A 13234-nucleotide genomic window follows, 5' to 3' on the forward strand; every position below is an offset into this window, starting at 1 on the left:
AGTAAATGACGCAAGAAATTTCAAAATTTACCTTCACTAACGAAATCACTTTCACAATATAAATCAATTGACGGAAGATTTTTCTTAATTTAAATTATTTGCCGCAAGAATATTTACAATCGAAATGAATTCACGCAAATATTTGCCCAATTTAAATTAATTTACACAAGTATTCACAAGTTAAATTAACTTACGTACGTATTTTTTCAATGTAAATTAACTGACGCAAGAATTTTCACAAGTCAAATAAATGGACGCAGTAATTTTGATAATTTGAATTCATTAACGGAAGAATTTTAACAATTTAAATTAATTTATACAATAATTCTATCAAGTTTAATTTATTGGCTGAAGATTTGTAATAATTTCAATCATCAGACACAAGAATTTTCACAATTTAAATTTAAGGACGCAAGAATTTCCACAATAAAAAATTCAATGACGTAAATTTGTGTACTATTTAAATTGAGTGGCGCAAGAATTCTAACGTTTAATTTTCTAATTATGAACTCCGGAATGTAAGAATTTTCACAATTTACATTCAGTTACGCAGGAATTTTTACAATTTTAATTCAGTTACGCAAAAAAGAAATCCATAATTTAAATTCAGTGAGCATGAGTTTTAAAAATTATAATTCATTGACGCAAAAATGTTCGCAATCAATATAGAGTGACGAAAAAGAGTTTCACATTTTTAATTCAGTTACGCTAGAATTTACGCAAATTTCAATTCAGTGACGCAAGAGTTTTTAAATTTATATTCGCTGCCGCAAGAATTTTCACAATTTAAATTTAGTGACGCTAGAATTTACAGCAATTTAAATTTTGTGAAGCAAGAGTTTGCGATACTGCATATTTCTTTTTTATTGCGTTAATTATTTCAATTGTTGGTAATTAAATAATTTCACAGGCAACAATTCAGTTGACACTCTATATTTGATAGTTGTAACTGCAAAGATTTTTGACAAATATGGTAATTTTGCTAATGTAACAGATAAATGTTTTCCATCGGCTTAGTTATGTCTGGAGAGAAAATGTTTACCCCGTACAAGAGTCGCTGCACATGTACAATTGAAGCAAGTGTGTGCAATGACTAACCACACTTTTTCTGAATAGAAACTGCGTTATCCCGTTATCAAGGGAAAATCCAGGACGATCAAAACAATACTGATATAAGTGAAGAACCTGTACAGTCATCGATAAGCAAAAATGATCACCCACTTAGTATAAACCAGGCTCAGTGTCGCTTAATTTCTGAAACCTGTGTATCAAGGTTATTATATGAAGTAAGTGTTCACTTATTTTTGTCTCTTATTTTTAATTACGCATGTAATCAATATTTTCCACCTAGAAGAAACGCTAATGTACCTAAATCTGGTATTTAGTTGGTTGTGGGGGAAAAAGGAATTATAAGGCATTAAAGGCGTTTTTATATTATTTTTTATTACATCCAGAATTGATTAGAGTTAATATTTATTTTAAGCACTTAATCATTGCTGAAACATTAGATGCCTCATAGTAGCTAGGTTAGTGAACTTATAGTTAAACATTAATTATAATAAAATAATTATAAAAAATTAATAATAATAATAATAATAATATTAATAATAATAATAAAATAGATGCATCATAGTAGCTAGGTTAGTGAACTTATAATTAAAAATTGATTATAATAAAATAATTATAAAAAAATTAATAATATTAAAAAAATAGATGCCTCATAGTAGCTAGGAAAGTGAACTTATAATAAAAAAATAATTATAATAAAATAATTATAAAAAGTTAATAATAATAAAAAATAGATGACTGATAGTAGCTAGGTTAGTGAACGGTGATAAGTAATTTTTATAAATTTAAACTGTATAGTTCCCGTGTTTAGGTGCTTAAAGTAAAATAAATATAAACTCGAAATAACTGTTAAAATAATAACACTCACACAAAACATATTTTTAATGTCTGCACAGATTTTTTTCACACAATCAAGTCAGTATTAGATTTAGTGACATTAGAAACGAAACACGGCCATCAAAGCTACGATACTAGTTGTGTCAAAATAGAGATGTCAAGATGTATTGGCACTTTTTTATGTCGTATATTTATTTGCATATTAAACGATGATAAAAGACAGTGATAATTTGTTAAGTAAGCCTTAATTGGTTACTCAGGCATTGCCTGAAGATTAATTATATTTTAATAAGCGAGGAAATACGTGTTATTAAGTAATAAACTGAAACCGTTGGGTGATTCTTAAAAAAAAACAAAAAAAAAACATTGCTACATATTGGGAACTGTATACTACTATCGATTAAGTTAGCTAGTGTATATTTTGACAAGGGTCATATTGAGTACATACCAATAAAAATGGGGTATAAATATAGAAAAAAGACTTTGGTTGGCAAACCATGCGTAACCATGTTATCAGTTAAACCATGTTAAAATATAACGGAGATTCGTGTTATATATTATAGACGGAAAACGCCGTGTTATCCTGCTTAATGAACATAACAAAATAAACTCATTTGTTTTGTTAAGCTTATCTAAATATACATCAATAAAACAGCAGGAGGCAATACTTTATATTCGAGTCCCTATCGGTAGTTAGTGATAAATATTCATGGCTGGGTAATTATCGACTGACGTAATTTAATATGTACCAAGCAGATGTTCCGTTTGTGTTAATTAATTAAAATCCTAGGGTGCATTTTGCCACGTACGTTATTACTCTATAGCGATTATCATTTTATATATCTAGTGTCAATTAACGCAATGCAGCATCTCAGAAATAGGTGATGCTGATTTAAAATATAGACGATTATGTGTTAAACATATATGAAAACAGTGCATCACACACATGTGGTCAGTTTCTAATGTTAAGCTCATCATACGCGGTCGCTAGTTCAATTATGGATTAGTTTTGCGGCGATTAGAACATACATACCTTATTTAAATATAAAGGTTTCATCCAAAATAATAACGCGTTGTTATTAGCAGCTAGTACCCATTATAAAACATGGAAGCTTAATGTAATATATCATAAACGGATGTTGTCTTGCGTAATTTATTGGACATAGGGCACGCTTTACCATATAATTTATCATTGTAGAGGAACGTTATTCTTCTGTGTAGCTCTTATATTTTAGGACATAATTCGAGTTTTTCTCTGTTCTCTACAGTCCTGTGTACTACTAGGAGCTTCGACCTCTTAGGCTATGCATTTCCCTTATGAGAAGAAGTGTGTGATGTAATCGTTAAACATGATGATACCCGTGTATACTGAGTGGGCTACTTAGTCATTTTTAAGGAGACACTGCTCTTAGTATATGACCCGGCTATTCAAATATCACTTTAAGGACATTTCACTTATCTCGGACCTTCCATCCGTGGATCGGAGGTAACTTTAATGCCGATAAAACAGAAAAAAATGGACTTCCTGGATGGAACTTTAAGGGCACGTCAAGAATTCACTGTTCTTTATAATATGTGTTTTGTATGCAGAATGTGTTCCTAATTTTATAAACGATTTTTTTAAGTGCCATTTTATAAAGTTATACCGTACTCTAACTATATATTAACAGTAAATCGTACATTTTACAAATAAGCTTAATGCGATAAAGTAAGTCAAGCATATAACTGGAAATATTGTCAATATTAATTATAATAAGATTGTCTTATTTGTATATTTGGCACATATAACATATACCGATCAATAAAACAGAGGTCATCAAATTTATCCTTGGTTAATTTTAGTGTTATTAGAGATATTTCACTTCAGTTTAGAGGTTGGTTTATTCAGCTTGGTTTCTTTTGCAGATATATTTTGTAGTTAGTTGTCTCTAGTTTATATTTGCTTGTTTGTATGGGATTACTAAATATCGCGGTTATAGGGTTAAGCTATCCATTTAATTTTCCTGGTAAACTTCCTGTTTATAATATAGTTCTTACTGAATGTTACATCTTACTGGTATTTGTGGATAGAGGATAGAATCCCATGCGAAATATAACTGCGGTAGTTTATAAGCTCAGTTTAAATATTTCAGTAGATATTAGGAAAATGTTTTATTATCGACTTGAATTTGTACGCTACCTATGTGACAGATTTCTCCTGAAGTGAAAGAAAGCAAATCTAATTAGTCCAGCACTAACGTTAAAGTACCTACCTGTCTCTTATCGCCTCAATGTGCATTGATAAAACTAAAAACACGGTTATTTCCTTGAGGTACATTCAGGCGACTTACTTGACAAGCGGATAAAACCACACCCTTTTCTGGTTAGGTATCTAGATGTCAAAATTATTCTATTTTATAGCTTCCTCTCTCGGACAATTAGATTTTCGATATCTCTCCCTATTTTTTCATCCCTGTCTGTACGAACCTGCTGAAGTGTCAATGTGATGCGGGCGGACATTTCCCCTATCATCTTCCCACTGGCCACTATTAGATACAATCCTCAATATTTCTACATTAAATTTACAATGACTATGTTGTTGTTTTTTGTTAGAAATACTGAAAAAAATGAATACGATGTATTATGCGCCTGCATAAACCTTTATTAAATGTTCACATGTATCATAGTTGAATTCAACTCTCCTGGAAACTAATAAAACTCCGTATTATTTTAATGCACATTAATATTAGCCGACGTATCTGAATTTTTGAGATGAGGATTGGTTATTTATATTATTATTAATCAGACTACTGTTCTCATCTTGCGTGTCATTTTCACAACGTTTCGGTCGATATAACCTCCGACCTTCTTCAGGTGTATCTTGTCGAACTCTGGAATGTGTCTGTCAAAGTCGGGAATTTGGACGGAATTTCGTGCGGAACCCTCTTGCTTCCGTGCTCTTTTTCCGTCAGCCATGACTGGATAGAGGTCCTAAGTAAGTCGCAGATATATATTTCTGTCGCTGACACTGAGGATTGAACCTTCAACTTTCAGGGGAATATCACTTTCGATGTTATTCTAACCGTACTTTCAATGGACGACACGTTGTGAACATCACGCTCAAGATGAGAACAGTAGTCCGATGAATAATAATATAAATAATATTATCCGAAGATCCGAGTTGAATAATGCTAATATTTTCTATTTAAATATTTATCGCTTAATCTCGTAATATCTTAATGCGCAATATTACTGTAGTAGTTTAGAAGCTCAGCTTAAAAGATTTTCTTAGAGATTAATAAAATGTTTTATTCTCGACGTGAACTTATATGTTTCCTATATGATATACTTATTGTCTTATCGCCGCAATGTGCTTTGATAAAACTAGACCACTTGTGCTCCCTTGAGGTAAATTCACGCGACTTACTCGACAAGAGGACAAAACTCAGCTATTTCCTAGTTAGGTATCTAGATACCAAAACTATTCTATTTCGATACTTTCCTCTTTTGTTACCTATTGGATATTTCTCCCTGTTTTTTGCAGCATTGTCCGTACATTAATATTATCCGAGTTGAATTAAGCTCAGATTTTAATTTTAAATATTTTTCGCTTAATCATATAATATCTTAATGCCAATACTTTATTGTCTTCTTTTCTTATTTATACCATTTTTTTATATGTGTTTCGTTGCTTTGTTCCGTTGGTTGGATAATTATTTCCGCAGATTAACTGAATGCGCATTTAAAAGAATGTGACTAGAGTAACACTATCAAGATAATTTTATGTCGCAGGAATTATATATTTCTTGATTTCAAGTACCTGCTTTACATATCAGCAAGTTACTCTAGAAAAAGGCATAATGTGACTAATTTAATATTAGTCGAGGATGAGGAACACTAAGTAAGGTACTACATTGATACATAATATAAACTGCGTGTTATTATATGCTTGTGGTCTGGGGCATAATTATCTTTAGATCTGGAACAAAACAAGTTGCACAAAGAACGAAATAACACATGTGAATATGTGTTTAACATTTTGAATAAGATATTCCAATGCAAATAATGACAATATATATTCTCTTCGCTACCTATGAAATAGGGAGGAGCAGTTACCTCCAAAAGTAATAAAAACTATTTGGTAAGAATTAATATAGAATTATATAAGATTTTAGATGAGCGGATAAGTATAAAAAACTTATTCCCTTCTATAAATACAAGGTTGTGTGCCCAGAAATAATTAAAAAAAAAACATAGTGTAATATTTTTAACTGAATACGTGTAAATATCACGTAAATATAGTAGCTTAAAATGGATTATTATAAAATATATACTTTATATTTTACTTTGAGAATAACTTCTACAATATATTTTCAAGTAAAAATGAATTATCAGTAAAAGTAATCAGTTTTTAATATCGAGTAGCTTACCAGAAGAAATATTTATAATATTTATATATCACTACATACACTTACTACGCATATGTCTGCTAAAAACGGAATGAAACACTTACAAACATACCGAAAATAATTTTTCGTTTTACATTCGACGAAATCGGAAAACTGCTTCGTCCGTTAAGAGTTTTGCGGATTTTTTTTAATTGTGAACAATTCATAATGATTTCTGGAAGAAGTCAGCCCGTGATGTGTTTTATCTATTCCATCTTCAAGTCACCGTTACTTTTAGAAGCTTCACAAAACACGTGCCCTGTTCAGTGTTGTTTGAATTTACTTGCATTAATTTTTGCCCGTTCACACATGGTCGTCGAGATCTCTTTGGAAAACATGGTTTATCAGAAAGATAGATAAATCGCAACCTAATAGTTAGCAAATGAAATCAATGTAACATAGCGCGAACGCAAGTATGCAAATGCAGACACAATGGTTTCGTTGTTTGGTTGTTTTGTTTTACGGCATATCAACCTTTCTCAGGTTATTTAATGCTGAATCCAGTTATTTTGAGGAACGATTTTTAATGGAGGATATTTGTTTTTTTTTTAAGTCGGATTCTATTTAACCCATAGTTGGGACCCTTACAGGTTCTATCACTCCGGGTCAGAGATGACCTGGAAGCAATGGCAATTAAAGGGTGGCTCAACACTCCCCAAGGCCCGCAAGCAGAGGCCTCACAATAGGATATAGTTAAAGGTCATATCCAGCACCCATACACAATGACGTCACGGTAGGGAAAATAGATTTTAAAAAGTAAATCAAATTACAAACGGAAATAACCTTCGATATAATGTTTGAGGTGTGAATGACGCTCAGGTAGAGAATCACGAGAGAGAAACCGCAGCGATAACGAGAAAATGATTAAATAGAGTTGTGCTACAAAAATGCGAGTTGGAGCCCCTTTTTTATGAGTGTGTTTTGCGACTAATTGCACAAGGTGTTTGTTTCCGGAAAACAGTAAAGATGGTGTTAAGTTCGGGATGTGAAATATCAATTTACAGATAAAATATATTAAGACACGTAAAAAAATATGTGGAATATATTACTACAATAATAAGTTTCTAATAGACTAACGATGTAAGAATATAGATGTTTATATAGTTGTATTGCATTTTAAATAAGTGCATTTAATTTTAAAGATATTTCAGTAAGGATAGACGGTATACTAAATGATGTGTAGAAGAATCTCAGAAATCGAAATAAAGGTATTCTACAAATATCCAAAAGCTTTCAAGTAAGCCACTATCTACTGAACGTAGTTTAAATGTCAAGTTATTTAGACGCAATTATAAGAAAAGACGTCTAAAAGTGAAAGGTCTACGTAAAGTTTAGATGCAATATATATATAGCAGTGCTATGCATAGCGGAATAAATAACTGGTTTCCGTACAAGGTAGTTACACATCTATCTATCAATCTTAACTCTCCTTGTATTCTGTAAAACTGAGAACGGGTGTGTGTGTGAGGACACTTCTCAACCTATATAGGCAACAAATGTGTTTACAGACTTATAATTCCTTATACAAAATATTCAGGCATGTGGAAAACATTTTCATCAGGAAAAAACTGTGTTTGGGGGGATAAATTAAAAGATTGGTACGTTGGATGCCACTGGATTTTTATGTGGTTTACTGTTTTATGACTGCGCATGCGCGGCCGTAAAATATGCTTCCTTATGTTAAGTATGAGAATGTTTGAAAACACTCTTTGTAAACCATGTTAACCTGGTGTAATCGTTATCGTGTTTGAGTTGCTGTCTTTGTGTTTTGGTTTCGATCTCAGCTCGAGTATTTTTTACATAATTTACTCACAAGAAGTTGACTCTTTAGGGAAAACATTATACTTGCATGCACGCGTTTCGGTTTTTGTTCTTTATTTTTTTAATTTTGAATTATGTTTGTATGTCAACGGAACTTATAGTAAATAAAAATCCTGCATAAATTATAATATAGGAGTCTGTATTGGAAACACCCTCCTCTTGATTAGAGATGCAAAACTAGAACCAGACGACAAGACCTTAATGTGATTCATACTTAACATACACCATAACATAAGCTACTTATCTTCTCTCTACCGGTTTCCCTCGACACAGGGCTGTACCTAATAAATAAAGTCTCTGCCATCATAGATTCAGCATTCTCCTTCGATTCTCGCGGACAAGTACATGTATTTGGTGACTCCAATGTCCGCCACAGTAATGGGTCTGAATTCTGTACTTACACAGACGTAGCTGGTAGCATAGCGCTTAGTTGCATTATATCTCATCCTATGTCACAGGTCCCGATGACTGTGTAACGAATCTCCACGGCCCACCCGGGAATGCTGATCGCGCGGTGATAGTGGTAGAAATGGCCTTAAACTCTCAGCCAAATACTGAAGAGCCATTACTCAAAACAACAAAGGCTGATTTAGAAGCCATCAGGGTTCTCATCAAATATACCTCATAGGGAAATATCTTTTCTCTTCCCATCGAACAGTGCGCAAAAAAAGACCAATGAATGGTTCAAAACGGCAATTTATGCACATGTTCCTACGCGGAAATGTTATAACCAACCGCAATCTCATCAATAGTTTATTTAACTTATGCAGTTTGCATTACTCAAAGGCAGCATGCGCACCGAAGAGTAAACCGACATGAGTCCAGTGCGAAGAGACAGGAAATTATAGAAGCTACAAGTAATTGTAAGATAAAAATAGCGACAGCTAAATGAGAATATACTGAAACCACTAGAAAACGCATCGAAGCACATAAATAAGTACTCCGTGATTTTTGGAAACTCTACAAGAGTGTATTAAATAATGGACAATCAACAATTCCCCAAATATCGAAAAATCATGAGGTTGTGTGTACGGCAACCGAGAAGGTTAACAGGCTTGCCAGTCAGTTTGCCTCAAACTCTACATTGGACCTAGCAAGCCACTCGCTCTATGACTGAAAATCACCCCTTTTTGCTATCATAAAAAACGAAACACCGAGCGGCACGCGAGTATACTATAACAGTATAAATGTGTGTGTCTGTTGAAATTGTTTAAATTTGCTTTTCAGACATTTGGAAATATTTTAAATAAATTCTCCTCCTAGAATTCTCCTGATACTGAGTCAAATTTAAAATATATATTGATACGTAGGAGGCTATCGCATGTTTTCTGTTTCTAACTGTTTGACGACCGTGCGTGCGCGTTAGTGAAATATGCCCGCTTACTTATGTTAAGTATGAGTTGGTATTAAAAAAACTGCTTAAAATCAAGTCAATCTGGTGCAATAGTTATCATATGATAACTGTCTTTAGGTTTGCGTTTCGATCTCAGTTCTATTATGCTTTTCACTACTAGAAGTAAATTGTTTAAAAAATACATAACAATCGAATGATGATGTCTCAGTCTAGTTTTGTTTTTTCGTTTTTTTAATTCATTTTTAATTTTAAAGGAATATAACGTTACGTTTAATTCTTACGCTATTTCAGTTCATAATAAATAAGTATTTTTCATTTATTAAATTACTAGCAGGGGTGCCCGGCGTTGCTCGGGTGTTTGGAGGTGTATGCTGTGCAAAAAAAGCAAAAAAACAAAAAAATGGTTAATTTTTTAAAACTTTGACCCCTATTATGACCCCTGAAAATTTATTGTTTAGGGCTCAAATTACTTTATTAAGTTAGATCCAGGTTCAAGGAACCTATATCTAAAATTTCAAGTGTCTAGACCCAAAATTGTTGGAGGAGTTTGGTAGAGTTCTTAAAGGTCAAATCGTTGAAATTTGACCCCTTAACAGCCAAATTTCTGACTGATACCCGTCACATCGATTTTCCCAAATCTCAGTACCCGGTATTTCAAATTTCGAGTCTATAGACTAAAAATTGACAGAGTTATTGCGTAGGAAAATGTACACAGACAGACAGACACACAGACACACAGAAAGACAGACAGACACGTTCACTTTTATAGATATATAGATAATATTTATGCGTATATTACGACCAGCGAAGTTTGAGAGACCTGCTAGTATTCTATAAAAATACGAATCTGTGTGTAAGGATATTTTTTCAAGCTGCGTACTTACGAATTTTTTATCTACAGACTTGAATTGTGGTAGATAAATTATTCAGACATGTGAAAACATTTGTACGCGGGGTGAGTGGGGTTTAATCATTCTATGTTTTATACTATTTTACTAGTGCGTTTGCGCGGTGCAGAAACGCCACAGCTTACTTATGTTAGTTATAAGTTGGAATGAAAACTATTAGGCCTGCTAGGTTTATCTCATTATATTCTCTATTCTATAAAAGTGCGAATGTGTGGTGGGACATTTCTCTTCCTATATATGTAATAAATTCTTAATCTACATACTTTAACTTTAGTATATAATTGACAACACCTCAACTGCTAAGACTAAGACGGAAGTTCTATAAGTTTTAGACTCTAGCTGATTTTACCAAAGTAATATCATTTTAAACCCATTTCCAATCACTATTCTATATTGAATACACTATATTACGTAACCATAGATTAAGAATTTACCTAAAACTAGTACATTAAAAAATTGCAGGAAGTAAAATAACATACTTTATCACCAGTCAAGGCCGAGTGTCCCTTACTAATATATACATTTATATAATCCTAATTAAATAATAATCATTTATACCCGAAGACGAAACACATACGTACATATTCATCAGTGTAAGGTGATATTCATCCGGTTTGGAAATTGGAAACAAACCACGGAGCAACACTGTTCTAAAATATTAACCCTGTTACGTTAATGTATTTATATCTACAGCGAAATCGCTAAGCCATGGTATGAATCTGCTTCCTATAAGGATATTTACAAATACATACACTATGATTATTTTTCCATTTCATTATAGTTTGTTCTGCCGATAATGAAAATGTGTTTTGCACTAGTAACGTAAGTGTTTAGATAAGTGCTTTTGAACACTGAGAATGGTGTCATTTGTGTCTATTCCTGCATTCAACTTCACAATTTAATAACAAGAGCTATCGCCAAATACAAATTCAAAGCGAAAAAATTAATCGTAAAGATAACGAAAATAAAACTTTATAATAAAAAATAGCCAAATAACAGTGTTAAATATATACAGTCCGATCCAGAAAACAAAAACACTATGTTCTTTTGTCAGATACATGGATTATGAAGAATAGAAGAGAAAATAAGACGACATGTTGTCGAAAATGAATAACTATGTAAAGTAGAAGAGCCTTATGGTTATATGTAAAACGGTCTTCTGAAAAACAAACAGCTCGGGAAAGAGTTTTTCGTGAAGGTATGAGGATGTTTCAGTAGTCATCTCACACGTTTAATTCTAAATGTGCTCATATAAGACGCAGCGTGGGTTAGAAATGATAAAAACTTGGGAATAGCTGCACGGATTGAATAAGTTCAAATTCTACAGATCATGTTCGCTCGATGATTGAAAAATTATTGCATTTGTGTGGCTATTAAACATTTCTCCATTTCATAATGCTTTCCGAAATGAAATCATTTTTAGGAAATTCAATATTCAATATTTCAATATCATACACTATTTAAATATCTAATTTAATATTTTATATCCACAAAATTAAGAAAAATTGGGAGCAAGAATAGAATATAAATAACAAATGATAATAAAAATAATGATAATAATAATAATAATAATAAGAAGAAGAAGAAGAAGAAGAAGAAAAAAGAAAAGTAGACTTATAAGAAACCCACAGATTATATATATATATATATATATATATATATATATATATATATATATATATATACAATAATAACAATATCGTAAATAACTGTACACATTTTTTTATATTTCGTTCAAAGATTAAATAAGGCGTTTTTTATAAGGGATATCATTTATATATATATACTAGCAAAAGCACCCGTCGTTGACTGGATTCTAAAGCAGCCTACAGAAAATGGACTCTGATTTATGAAAGTATCATAGGTTATGAAAAGGAAGGGTTGAAAAGAGATAGCTTCGAATTTGGGGGTATCACAATATTCTGTGGATCTATATAAAAAAAAACTTGTTAAACTTTGTGACATATTTCCATTCTATGGAGGTCAGGCGCGAACGAACAGCCAATAATTTTTTATACCATATTTTTTAAAACTGAATCGTAATTATCAAAGTATACTTACGTAGATAGCTATGACAAGTATTTATTAAAGCGTGTGACTATTTCCAATCTATGGAGGCCAGGCGCGAAGGCAGACTCCACAATCTTATTATTCCATCCCTATTTAAGTTAAACATACTTATCAAAGTATTATTATGTACATCTATATCAAAAACACTTGTAAACGTTTTTTTTTAATTTTTAAATTTTTTTCCAGACTTTGTGAACCAGGCACTTACACAGACCACACAATTTTAATGAATCATCATTATGCCACATAAAACATATCCATTCCTGTGTCTCGATACACATCTTGTATCATTATATATTATCAGTTTTATATAATAGTCACCCATATAGGAGTCTATAGCCTATTCATGACCAGACACACACACAGACGTTCAGCTATATATATATATATATATATATATATATATATATATATATATATATATATATATATATACTTCATTTACTCACATAAAATTAATATACGGAAGTATAGATTTAGGCGTAAACTGTAAGTATTTACTTCCCAAATTGCTCAATACATAGGTGGAGCTAGTTAGTAATTTATAACATATATATGGCGTTTAAGCTACCCTGAATATTCGGCGTTTCATCCACTATAGGATTCGTCCGGCTTATGCGCGAATTCTGTGGTTGTTTCTCGTTTTTATATATGTTGAGGATTTTAGTTAGCAAATCAGCTTTCTAGTATCCACCGCGACACTTCCTATCAGCCAATGGGCATGCATTTTATCGAACAAAGGATGTGTT

Source organism: Euprymna scolopes, chromosome 42 (genome assembly GCF_053919585.1).
Source record: "Euprymna scolopes isolate OS-2025 chromosome 42, ASM5391958v1, whole genome shotgun sequence".
In the NCBI taxonomy this organism is placed as follows: domain Eukaryota; kingdom Metazoa; phylum Mollusca; class Cephalopoda; order Sepiida; family Sepiolidae; genus Euprymna; species Euprymna scolopes.